Source organism: Carcharhinus amblyrhynchos, chromosome 2, assembly GCF_965287045.1.
Source record: "Carcharhinus amblyrhynchos chromosome 2, sCarAmb.v2.hapA, whole genome shotgun sequence".
In the NCBI taxonomy this organism is placed as follows: domain Eukaryota; kingdom Metazoa; phylum Chordata; class Chondrichthyes; order Carcharhiniformes; family Carcharhinidae; genus Carcharhinus; species Carcharhinus amblyrhynchos.
In genome coordinates, this window is record NC_137325.1 from 54700476 (window position 1) to 54714754 (window position 14279).

Genomic DNA, 14279 nt, shown 5'->3' on the forward strand with positions numbered 1-14279 from the left:
TATATTTTTGTTCCTCTATCTCCCACTGGCTGTTGGACGGCCTATAGTGAACCCCCAACATTGTGACTATATCTTTCCTATTCCTGAGCTCTACTCATATTGCCTCGCTGTATGAGCCCTCCAAGGTGTCCTCCTGCAGTACAGTGTGATATTCTCCTTAACCAGTAGTGTAACTCCCCCACCCCTTTTACGTCCCCCTCGATCCCATTTGAAACATCTGTATCTTGGAATGTTAAGCTGCCAATTCTGTCCTTCCCTTAACCAAGTCTCTATAATAGCAACATGATAGTTCCAAGTACTAAATCAAGCTCATCTGCCTTACCTGTTAAACCTCACATTGAAACAAATGCACTTCAGTCCACCAGATCCCCTTTGATTAGCGACCACACCCTGCCTGCTCTTTCTGGAGTCTTGCTGGCCCTACAGTCTGGTTCCCCTTTGGTTAATTCATCTTTGCTTTGGTTCCCATCACCATCCCCCCCACCACCACCCCCTCCCCACGCACCACCTCCTCCCCCCCCTCCCCACGCACCACCGTGGAAGTTGCCAGCAGCCCTTTAAAACTTTTCATGTTCATTCGCACTGCCAACTTAGCGTCCCACACATCATCACTAATTAGACGATGATTTTGGAGTTAGAATCATAGAATTGCTACAGTGTAGGCCAGTCAGCCCATCAAGCCTGCACTGACAACAATTCCATCCCCTTAACTCCATGTATTTACCTTGCTAGTCCCCTTGACACTAAGGGGCAATCTTCCTAACCCACACATCTTGGGAGGAAACCAAAGCACACGGAGGAAACCCATACAGACACAGCAAGAATGTGCAAACTCCAAACAGACAGTGACCCAAGGCTGGAATTGAACCTGGGTCCCTGGCACTGCGAGGCAATGTACCAAAGATTAGACCGGACATCCTGTCAATTGATTTGCGGATTGCCAATCTGGAAATTATCTCAACATCCAAAAGAAATCAAGGCAGCAACATTGGGTGCATAAGTAACTCTAGTACTGTTAACTCCTGCTCCTAAGTCTTATGTTCCTCCACCCTATGTTCAAAGAAACAAAGGGTGGAGCAACATAAGACATAGAAGCAGGAGTCGCCCATTTGACCCAAGTCAGCTCTGCCATTCAATAAGATCATGGGGCGGCACAGTAGCACAATGGTTAGCACTACTACTTCACAGCGCCAGGAACCCAGGTTCGATTCCTGGCTTGGATCACTGTATGTGAAGTTTGCACCTTCTCCCCATGTCAGCATGGGTTTCCTCCGGATGTCCGCTTTCCTCCGCAAAGATATTCTGGTTAGATATATTGACCCGAACAGGACTGGACTGTGGTGACTAGAGGAATTTCACAGTAACTTCATTGCCATGTTAGGGTAAGCCTTGTGATGAATAAATAAACTTTAAGATCATGGCCAACCTGGTTGCCGTCTCAATTCCATTTTCTTGCTCGAAACCCTTAACTCCCTTATCTCGCAAAAAAAATCTAACTCTATCTTGGATAAATGCAGTGACCCAGTTTTACTTCTCTTTGGGGAAGATAATTCCACATACTAATGTCCCTCTAGAGGAAGTAAATTCTCTGCAACATAAAAGGGAGATCGCTTACTCTTTTTCTCTTTCTACAGATGCTGCTAATGTTCACCCTTCACTTGAAATAAAATTCAGTCACATAAGTACATAAGAAATAGGAGCAGGAGTAGGCCATCTAGCCCTTTGAGCCTGCCCCGCCATTCAATAAGATCATGGCTGATCTGAAGTGGATCAGTTCCACTTTCCCGCTTTCTCCCCATAACCCTTAATTCCCTTATCTGTCAAAAACCTATCTACCCATGACTTAAATATATTGAGCGAGGCAGCCTCCACTACTTCAACAGGCAGAGAATTCCAGTGATTCACCACCCTTTGAGTGAAGAAGTTCCTCCTCAACTCTGATCTAAACTGCCCCCCCTTATCTTGAGGCTGTGCCCTCTAGTCCTGCTATCCTTTCCAAACGGGAAGAATCTCTCTACCTCTACCCTATCTATCTCCTTCATTATCTTATACGTCTCTATCAGATCCCGCCTTAGCCTTCTAAACTCCAACGAGTACAGACCCAGTCTATTTAGTCTCTCTTCAGAGTCCAACCCCCTCATCTCCGGTATCAGCCTAGTGAACCTCCTCTGCACTCCCTCCAAGGCCAATATACCCTTCTGCAAGTGCGGCGGCCAAAACTGCACACAGTACTCCAGCTACGGCCTCACCAGTGCCCTGTACAGTTGCAGCAAGACCTCCCTGCTTTTATATTCTATCCCCCTCGCTATAAAGGCCAGCATTCCATTCGCCTTCTTGATCACCTGCTGCACCTGCAGACTGGGTTTTGTGACTCATGCACAAGGACCCCCAGATCCCTCTGCACCGTAGCATGTTGCAGCTTTTTGCCTTTTAAATAATAATCCCTCCTATTATTATTTCTGCCAAAGTGGATAACCTCACACTTGCTAACATTATACTCCATCTGCCAGGTCCTCGCCCACTCGCTCAGCCTATCCAGATCCCTCTGCAGACTTTCCACACCCTCCACGCAATTTGCTTTTCCACTCATCTTCGTGCCATCAGCAAATTTCGTCACCCTACACTCAGCCCCCTCCTCCAGATCACCTATATAAATGGTAAATAGCTGAGGCCCCAGCACTGATCCCTATGGCACTCCACTAGTCACCAACTGCCAATCAGAATAGCACCCATTTTTACCAACTCTTTGCTTCCTATTAGACAGCCAATCCTCTATCCACACTAACAGCTTACCCCCAACTCTGTGCACCCTAACCTTCTGTAGCAACCTTTTGTGAGGCACCTTATCAAACGCCTTTTGGAAATCTAAAAACACCACATCTACCGCACTGGTCACATCCTCATAGAAATCCAATAAATTCGTTAAACACGACTTCCCGTTGACGAATCTGGGCTGCATCTGCTCGAGCAAACCATTCTTTTCTAGGCGCCTCGCTATTTCTTCTTTGATGACAGATTCTAACATTTTTCCAACTACAGATGTTAAACTAACCAGTCTATAATTCCCTGCCTTTTGTCTGCTACTTTTTTTAAACAGCAGTGTAACATTAGCCTTTTTCCAATCTTCCGGCACTTCCCGAGTCCAGCGAATTTTGATAAATAATTACTAAGGCATCCGCTATCGCCTCTGCCATTTCTTTCAGAACCCTGCACTACCTCTCTCGTCACCATAATAGCTTTGTCTAGTCACCATAATCAGGTGCAAAAATAAATTAAAGTGCATAGAAGCTAAAACAAGGGAAGATTGTGAGAAGATTTGGTATAGACACTCAAAATCATAAGGAGTCTGGACAGAGTAGATAGGGAAAAGTTGTTCCTACTGGTGGAAAGATCGAAAACAAGAGGGCACATATTTAAGATAATTGGCAAAAGAAGCAAAGACATGGAATCATAGAATACCTACAGTGCAGAAAGAGGCCATTTGGCCCATTGAGCCTGCAATGACAACAATCCCACCCAGATCCTATTCCCGTAACCCCATGCATTTACCCTGCTAATCCACACGAGGAGGATCTTTTATATGCAGAAAATGGGTAACATCTGGAATGTGGTACAGACTGTGTTGGAAGCTGGTTCGATCGAGGCATTCAAGAAAGAATTGAATTATTATTTGAAAATGAAGAATGTGCAAGTTATGGAGATGTGGTGGTGGGATGGCACTCAGTGCTTGTTCATTTGGACAGCCAGCACAGACACAATAGGCCAAATGGCCTCCTTTTACGTTGTAACAATTTTGTAAATTCTGGACAAATTTAGATTTATTTTTCTAAATAATCTGTAAAACCTAGTACATAACACATATCTTCTAAATTTGGAAAATTGACTTCAACTGATGCAACTTTTAAGTTTTCCAAAAGGAGGATAAAAGTCTTAATTTTGCAACAGATAAAGTGCTTACAAACAGAACAGAATATTTGAAATCTATTTTTATGCAAAATGGACTGATCAGTGAAAGAGAATTTATTTGACTGCTCCATTTCAAAGGAGAATTTGAAGCTTCACTCACCTGTGTTTAAATTCACCTTTAAATGGGTATACTTCAACTAATCTTGTTTTTTTTCCTAAAAATACTATTAGCATAAGGAAAGATACTCGACTGCAGGGGAACCTAGCCTTTACATTTCAAATGTAAAACCGTCTGTGAAAAATTGTCTCACAAGAGGTACTTCAGGAATACATCCAACTCAAACTGGTAACCCAACTCCCAAATTCAGTCTTTTCAACCAGTAGCAATTCTTTCTCTCAACAAATAATACAAATCATCTGACCTAAGGGGAAAAATAATGTTAGCACCAATATCATCAAGTGGCCAGGAATCCTGGCTGAGCACACCTCACCACAGCAGGCTTCCATGATCTCAGCTGAATAACAATACCCACAATTAATGTCAATTTTCTGCTTCTAGGAATGTTAGGTCAGCAATGGGAGTTTTGCAAGAGCAGTTATCCAGAAATGCCTTGAACCCCAACCACTTTCCCACCATTGTTGAAAAAAATCTGGACTGTTCTCCACAAGAGATATAGCAGTGGAGTGTTAGCTTATTTGGGATTGAATAATCTAAGTTCATGAAACCAGGATGTAGAAACAGTTTGAGTAAAGAAGAGAATGATGAAGGCAAGAAGTCGCTTGTGGGAATGCTGTGCACCTCCTAACAGTGAACATACATTGGGACAGGGTATAAAGGAAGAATCAATGGAAGTTTGTCAGCCTAATCTAATCATGGGAGGTTTTAATCTGTATCAGATGTGATGTCTCCTGGGGCTAGGGATTGTGATCAGGGAGATGGAGCACTCTCAATTGTGCAAGTCCAGGTGAGTATTTATTTACAGGTCTTTCAGACACTCACCAACACAGAAAAAGATACTTAGCACTTTTTTTTGAGCTTAAGTTTACCCCCCAGCCCAAGTCCTTCCCTCACCAAAGTTACCTCCTCTCATTCACAAGTGGATTTCTCTCCTAACATACATCAGCACGCTGCTTATATAGCCTGATAAGGCTGCACAGCTGACTTTTGTTGCACTAATTCCTCATTAGTCTGCCATGTGACTTCCTGTGGCCATCTTGGTAAAGAAAGCTCTTGTCTAGAAACCGGAGGACATCACGAGGGAAGTGCTGATTTTTGCAGCATAGTTCTTGGCGATAGTGTAATAGACTGGGAAAATCAGATGGATGCAGGTAGGTTTGATGAGGAATTCATAAGATGTTTTCAGAATAGTTTCTTAAAACAGCAAGTTCTGGCATTATACAGAGACTGGGCTATACTAGACCTTGTGTTGTGCAATGAGATAGGATTAATTACCTTTATAGCAAAGATATTCCCAAGGTAGCAACAATTATAATATGATTGAATTTTACATTCAGTTTGAGTGAGAGAAGAGTGGGCCCAAGACTAGTATTTTAACTTAAGTGAGAGCAATTATAAGGGTATGAAATCACAGCAAGCTAAAGTGAACTACAAATTAGATTGAAAGGTCAATAGACATGCAGTTATTCTGCTTTCTGTCTCCCTTTTTTAAATGTGGTTTTGTGAAAGGAAACCACGGGTGGGATTTACTGCGCAATCCACCATGTGTGTGTTTGTGGGACTGAAGGCAATGTTGCTAAATTTGCTGATGGTACAAAAGTAAATAGGATAGTAAGACGTGAAGAGGGCGTAACAAGGTCACAAAAGACTGTAGATTAAATGAATGGGCAAAGGTCTGGCAAATGGAGTATAATGTGAGAAATTGTGAAATTGTCACACTAGCAGAATAAATAAAAAAGAAGCATGTTATCTAAATGGTGAGGGATTGCAATGGTCTGAGATGCGGAGGGAACCAGGGTCGTGAATGAATCACAAAAGGGTAGTATGCGTGGATAGCAAGTAAAGGGGGCATGGTGGCACAATGGTTAGCGCTGCTACCTCACAGAACCGGAGACCCAGGTTCAATTCTGGCCTTGAGTCACTGTCTGTGCGGACTCTGCACTTTCTCTCCATATCTGCATGAGTTTCCTCTAGGTGATCCAGTTCCCTCCCACAGTCTGAAAGACATACTGGTTAGATGCATTGGCCATGCTAAATTCTCCCTCGGTGTAACCAAACAGGTACCAGAGTGTGGCAACTAGGAGATTTTCATTGCAATGTTAATGCAAGCCTACTTGTGAACTAAATAGAACTTAAACTTAATGAGGAAAGCTAATAGAATTCTATCATTTATTATGAGGGGCATTGAATACAAAAGTACAAATGTTATTCTTCACTTAAGCAGGACGTTGGTGAGACCACCTCTGAAGTACCTTGTACAGTATTGGTCTCCCTGGCAGTGCCAACCTGTGCCAAGGAATGATACCAGGGCACTGCTGTATGCCCCTCTCTCACCAGGAGCTAAATTTAACTTTATGGCCCCACGGGATTCCCTTGACTGATTCACACTTTCAAATGACTGTTGTATACTCGAGAGGGGTGGACCATGTGATGGGGATTGGATAATTATGTTGGGATGCATTCAAAATCATTAAAATAAGGTTCTTGTCCTTTGTGGGCATAGATCTTGTCATCAGTGAGGGGCATGTCAAATCTGGAAATGTGATCTTGCTGGTGAATTTTCCATCTGCATTACTGTTCTCTCCAATGGTAAATGTGCGCTGAAGACTGCCCCCAACTTGTTTTCGGGGTGACTGTTTTCTGCATCTGGGTGTGACTGTGATGGTAGCTGCTTCTACTCTATCTCTCTCTCCAGTTATTGTGCTACGGATGTATTATTCTTTCCCTTTGATTTTACCCACTCTGTTGTTGACCTGTGACCAGAATCCCATCCCACACGCTTGCCACTGGTATTGAGTAACAATCTCAAGACCCAAAATTTCAGTTTAAACAATTACAATGCTTTATTGCACTAAAAACAACTTGCTAATGAAATACCATAATTACATACCCACACATCAAAATAGTTTGTGATTTTACCCATCTGTCCTTGGGTTAATCAGGCTTGCTGCAGGCATATTCCTTCGCAAAGTCTTACTTTGGAGTGTGTTCTGGTGAGTTGGTCTCAGTCTTTGTTCCTGTGGGTTCTCCTGCTTTGGTTCTAAGCCTTCTCTTATCCGCTCTTCTTCCCAGCCACTAGATTTGACTTATTTGTCATTTGTACTCTTACTCAATTTATTTCCTGGGCCCATTCTGCTGAATGGCCCATAGTTAGTGCTTCTTGGCTCTTGTGCTTTCCACACAAAAAGGCACAATAAGTCCACCTCCTAGTGGGGACATTTCCACCTCGAAATGTAATAAGTTCTGTTGTGGCATTGTTATAGTACAATGTTCGACATCTTTCAGTTTGCTTCCAGTGAGCTCATTGTCCTTCAGGAATGTGATCAGCAACCTCTAGTAATGAGATTTCTCCTTACTGGGTATCACTCCGTGGACCCAACTTTTAGCATACAAGTGCCAATTCCCTTATTTCTCCATTTTTCAAATCACCTTTTTCATATATTATTTCCTGCCAGTCACGTAGATGAACACTTTTCTCATTAGTATGCTAATTTGCATATCAAAACACCCCTTCAGACAGCTGCCCTCATCAATCCCCCTCTTTATTATCCCAATTTCATTTTTTAATCTTAATTTTTCCCCATTCTTAACATCTTCCCTGTTTTCTGAAATGAAATGTCATAATCATTATTCAATTCTACCTTATCTAACATTACAAAGATTTAAAAACATGCATTAACATAAAATATACCTGAAGTATTTACGCAAGTTTCCCACTAGTCTCTTTTACACTTGTGACAATGCATCAGCAGTCATGTTTTCTCTTCCAGCCATGTGAATGATTTTCAAATTAATTGTTGTAGGAAAAACCACCTAAATAAGCTGGTGTTCCAATTCCAGAATCTCTGTAACTTTAGGGATAATGATCTGTACATTTAACTGTTTCTGCTGACTTACTAGCAACATAAATTTCAAAATGTCATAATGCCAATATCAAATCTAATGACCCCTTTTCAATCAAAGTAGAATACTTGTGTTGATGAGGATTTAATTTCCTTGGGAAATACCACACAATCTTCTCAATTCCAAGTTCATTTTCCTGTAATGACACAGCCTGCACACCAATATCACTATCATCCACACCCTGTTTAAACTATTTGTCATAATTTGGTGTGACTGACACTGGCACTGTTGTCAACACAGTTTTAAATGTTGGATTGCAATTTGGCAGTCCTCCATCCAGTTAAATTTCTTGTTCTTTTTCAAGAGTTCTGTTGGTGGTGCTACTACACCCCAAAGTTTAGAACGTACTTACAATAAAATCCACTAATTCCCAGAAATCTTAATCTTTTTCTTGTTGTAGGATCTGGAAAATCCTAAATGGCCTGTATTCTTGCATCTCGTGGAGCCATCTATCACCCAAGATTCTTTCTAATTATGAAGTTTGAACTTTAGAAAATATACTTTTTGCCAAATTCATGACTCGATTAGCTTCTTTTCAGCATTTAAATAGTTCTTTTAGGTGTTACAGATGTTCTTCCCAGCTTTGACCAAATGCCACTAAATCATCAATATACACTGCACAGAACTCAGTCCTTGAACAACTTTATTCATTAGTCTCTGAAATGTTGTGGGTGCATTCTTCATCCCAAATGGCATAAATGTAAATTGATAAACTCCATTTGGCATCACCAATGCTGAGATTTCTTTTGCCCTCTTGGACAAAAGTTTTGCTAATATCTGTTCAGCAAGTCTATCAAGTCTATTTTGTGATGAGTTAGCCTATCCAACTCTTTTAATGTAATCCTCCAACTGTAGTTTAGAAAATGAATTCCTCTTGATGATGACGTTCACTTTCCTATAGTCCGCACAAAGTCTGTATGGTCCATCTGGTTTCGGCACCATTTTGTGAGGTGAACTCCAACCACTAGAACTCAAATAATGTGAATTTGGAGCATGTATTCAATTTCCTTCTGCAGTTGTGACAACTTTGCTGGATTTAATCTTTATGGATGTTGCTTTATTGGAACTGTTTCCGCCATATCGACATCATGCATTGCTATCTCCATTCTACCTAATTTATCTCCACAAGTATATCTATTAGACTGCAGTTTCTCTCGGCTCTTATCTGGAAGATAACTTGACCGGTTGTTTAAGTTTCCCAGTATTTCCTTATTACCTAAGTCAATGAGAGGAAAGTGGCTCTCCGAATTAAACCCTTCCTCGTTTCCTAGCTTCATTACTACTAAGAGACCTCATGCTTGTCCTCATCTTCTCTATCCCAATACGCTATACTCTGTGAAATTTAAGTATATCTGTTGCGCATACCAGATAATTTATTTCAGTCAGTTTTCTTTCAATCTGATATGATCCACTAAATCTAACGCTCAGTGGTTTGCCTGACAAAGGCAATAACACTAGCACTTTCTCCCTTCTACAAAACTACAAGTCTGTGCTCTCCTAACAGCCATTGCTTTAATTCTCTGCTAAGTTGAAATGCTTCCTTTCCACCTCAAGCCCTATTCAGTCTTTTGCTGAAATTCAATGCATAGTTCAAATGTGTGGTCTCTGATTTCTTACTTCATAACTTTTCTTGTATTAATTTCTGGGGTCCTCTAATTTTACATCCATAAATCAAGTCAAAGGATTCAATCTTATAGAATAATTTGGTACATCCCTAATGGCAAATAATAGAATCCATTTGTCCCAGTCATGAGGTTAATGTTGATTGTATGATCTCACCATTGTTTTCAAAGTTTGATGCCACCTTTCTAATGCTCCCTGTAACCCTGAAGGTTGTGCTGATGATTTGAACTGTTTTATTTCCAGGCTATTCATGACCTCTAACCTTGACATGAAATTTAATCCAGTTGTATCTTTTTCGGTAAGATATATCTAGCAAAGAACTTGGTTAATTCCTCTACCACTCTCTTCGCTGTAATGTTTCTTAATATTATGGCTTCAGGAAATCTAGTGGATGTATCCAATACTAGATAATAAGTATTGATTTCAACATTGTGTTTTCAAAAGTGGTCCAACAAGGCTGATTACAAAGGTTCTTTAAAAACTGTAAGGGATCAGGACTGCTTGCTTTATTGAAGCTTGTGGTTTCCCTATTACTCAACATGTGTGACATGTTCAACAAAATTTAACTATATTGTTATGTAGTCCCTTCCAGTAAAACTGTTCCTGTATCTTTGCTTGTATTTTTCTTTATTCCTAGATGTCCTTCTAATAGAATTTCATGAACCATCTTTAGAATTCCACTCCTATACTCAGAAGGTTTGATGTACTTCTGCTCATTTGTATCTGCACAAATATGCATGGAATGCCGTTTTCTCATTAATGTGCAATCCTCTACGTAATAACATTCAGGAATTCTGTCTCCAATTCTGAGTAAGCTGTTTGGCAAGTTAGTTTTAATTTAGAATCATCCTGCTATAATTTTATCAATCTCTTTCAGCCAAACACATCTGTTTCTTTCCCTTCATTCAGCTTACTAAAGGTAGTATCAGATAACCCTATCTCAGTGTTCACACCCTGTGCTCTTAAGGTGAGAGAAAGAAGGAGGCATTATGTACTTGTAATCTTGTCTCCACACAATCAGGAAACATCTCAGGATGGTCCATTTGCAATTTCTCTGTAGCTTGGTTTTCTACCAGCTTTTCAACCACAGTAGGCATCACTGTCATCTATGATCCAGCTATATCATTCTGTAGAATGAACTGAATCCCTGCGATGAGCCATATTTCTACCACTCCTACAATCACTTCTGCCATCTGGAAGCTACTCTAAGTTTACTTTCACCAGAGGAAATTTTTCTTAGTCTCTCCGTTACTGCTAACCAGAACCTCTTCCTTCAATATAAAAAGGAAGAGGCTGGCTAGGGTGAACGTTGGACCCTTAGGATGAGAGGGGGGACTTAGTGGTAGGGGATGGGGAAATGGCTGAGACCTTGAATAACTTTTTTGTTTCGGTCTTCACGGAGGAGGACGTGAATAATTTGCCGGGTGTTAACGATGGAAAGATGGTAGGAGTGGAGGGCCTGAATGGCATTATTGTTACTAGAGAGGCGGTGCTCGACAGACTGGAGGGACTGATTGCGGACAAGTCCCCAGGACCAGATGGAATGCATCCAAGGGTTCTGAAAGAAATGGCGGAGGTGATAGTGGATGCCTTGGTGATTATTTTCCAAACGTCGCTGGATTCCGGGGAAGTGCCGGAAGATTGGAAAACGGCTAATGTTACGCCGTTGTTTAAGAAGGGTGGCAGGCAAAAGGCAGGGAATTATAGGCCGGTTAGTTTAACGTCTGTTGTAGGTAAAATGTTAGAATCCGTGATCAAGGAGAAAATAGCAAGGCATCTTGAGGGGAACTGCTTGATAGAGCAGACGCAGCACGGTTTCGTTAAGGGGAAGTCGTGTCTGACAAATTTATTGGAGCTCTGAGGATGTGTCTAGGGCGGTAGATAGAGAAGAGCTGGTGGATGTGGTGTTTCTTGATTTTCAGAAGGCGTTTGACAAGGTACCTCACGAGGTTATTACAGAAGATCAGGGGGCATGGAGTTGGGGGTAGGGTGTTAGCGTGGATAGAGGATTGGCTGTCAAATAGGAGGCAGAGAGTGGGGGTCAATGGGTGCTATTCGGATTGGCGGTTGGTGACTAATGGAGTACCCCAGGCGTCGGTGCTGGGGCCTCAGCTATTTACCACTTATATAGATGATCTGGAGGAGGGAACCGAGTGTAGGGTGTCGAAATTTGCTGATGACACCAAGATTGGTGGAATGGCAAATTGTGCGGAGGGTGTGGAGAGTCTGCAGAAGGATCTAGATAGGCCGGGTGAATGGGCCAGGAACTGGCAAATGGAATTTAATGTTGGCAAATGTGAGGTTGTCCACTTTGGTAGGAATAATGGTAGGAAGGACTATTACTTGCGTGGTAAAAAACTGCAGCAGGTGGCGGTGCAGAGGGACCTCGGGGTCCTTGTGCATGAGTCGCAAAAACCCAGCCTACAGGTGCAGCAGGTGGTCAGGAAGGCAAATGGGATGCTGGCCTTCATAGTGAGGGGGACTGAATTTAAAAGTAGGGAGGTCTTGCCGCAGCTGGAGTACTGTGTGCAGTTTTGGTCGCCGCACTTGCGCAAGGATATTTTGGCCTTGGAGGGAGTGCCGAGGAGGTTTACTAGGCTGATACCGGAGTTGAGGGGGTTGAGCTATGAGGAGAGGCTGAATAAACTAGGCTTGTACTCGTTAGAGTTTAGAAGAATGAGGGGAGATCTCATTGAGACATATAAGATGATGAATGGGATGGATAGGATAGAGGTGGAGAGGCTCTTCCCGCTCAGAAAGGACAGTAGGACTAGAGGGCACAGCCTCAAGATAAAGGGGGGGGGCGGTTTAGAACGGAGTTGAGGAGGAACTTCTTCACTCAAAGGGTGGTGAATCTCTGGAATTCTCTGCCCATTGAAGTGGTGGAGGCTGCCTCGCTAAATATGTTTAAGATGCGGGTTGATGGGTTTTTGATAAGAGAGGGGATTAAGGGTTATGGGGAGAGGGTGGGAAAGTGGAACTGAGACACGACAGATCAGCCATGATCTTATTGAATGGCGGGGCGGGCTCGAGGGGCTAGATGGCCTACTCCTGCTCCTATTTCTTATGTTATATTCTTATATCCCTTCTGAACAACAAATATCTTTATCCCACAATGTTAGGGATTGACTTGCTCTTATATCTCTTACAATTTTCATATGTTTTCTCATTCCATTTTGTGAACATGAAAAAACACTGTCCCTTCACACTAAAAATCCTTAAACACATCAACTATCTGCTGTTCACACTGCCCCTGGACAAGTTGTGCACAAATTTCCTCTCCTATTGTTTGTTCATCTGTGTAGAAACCCTACCAGCTTCTCTCGTTCTTCAGTCTCTGATTTAATATTTTCTTTAAGACTCATAACTCTAACCAGCTTGCCACGTAACAACCAGCATAAAGATGTTGTATGGCCCAGTTAGAAACCCTACAGTGCAGAAGGCGGCCATTCAGCCCATTGAGTCTGCACTGATCACAATCCCACCCAGGCCCTATCTCCATTACCCCTCTAATCCCTTTAACCTACGCATCCCAGGACACTTGAGGCAACTTAGCACGGCCAATGCATCTAACCCAGACATCTTTGGACTGTGGGAGGTACCTGGAGCATTTGGAGGAAACCAGAGCAGACACAAGGAGAACGTGTAGACTCCACACAGATAATGACCCAAGCTGGGAATTGAGCCAGGTCCTTGCAGCTGAGAGGCAGCAGTGCTAACTGTGCCACCCCAGTTTATTACAATGAAAATATCTAACTTCCCTCCTACTCCTGATTCCCTCAGCACCATCTTGTTTTACTTTGAAGTGAAGTCTCCTCGGCATTTTCAACGATTCTCTCTCTTGCTTATTGTCTTTTCTCGCAGCTTCCCATTTTCTATCTTTCTCAGATTTAAGTGTGTCAAAATAAATGCTTTGTCCTATGAACCAGTTCATCATCATCAGTAAATGCTGCGGCTTGTCTCCCAGTTTTAATTCTTTGTTCCTTCACAAGTTCTTCTCACAACAGGTGAATCTTTGAATTCTTCCAGGCTGATTCCAGGGATGGCGGAGCTGATGTATGAGGAGAGATTGACTAGGTTAGGATTGTTTTCGCTGGAGTGGGGGGGGGAATAGTAGTATAAAACTCAAACAGAGCTAGACAGGGTAGATGCAGGAATTCTCCCACCATCAGGCATTCCTGATGTTGGGGGAGTCCAGAACCAGGGGTCACAGTTTAAGGATTCAGGGTAGACCATTTAGGATGGAGATGAGAAGACACTTCTTCACCCGAAGAGTGGTGAGCCTGTGGAATTCATTATTGCAGGAAGTCATTGATGTTACAACATTGAATGTATTCATGAGATGGCTGGATATAGCACTTGGAGCGAATGGGTTCAAACGTTCTGGAGAGAAAGCAGGTTTTGGCTATTGAGTTGGATGATTGGCCATGCTCATAATAAATCATGGAGCAGGCTTGAAGGGCCAAATGGCCTCTGCCTGTTCCTGTCTTCAATGTTTCTACATTTTCCAACAGAATTACTTCTCTATAAACCTCATAGATACCTTCTAATTTTAATTTTCCTACCACCTATCAAAAATATTTAGTTTAACTCTTTCATATTCAATATAAGTCTACCTAGTTTTTTTACATTTCAAAACTTTTATCTGCAAGCATCCAATATTAATTCA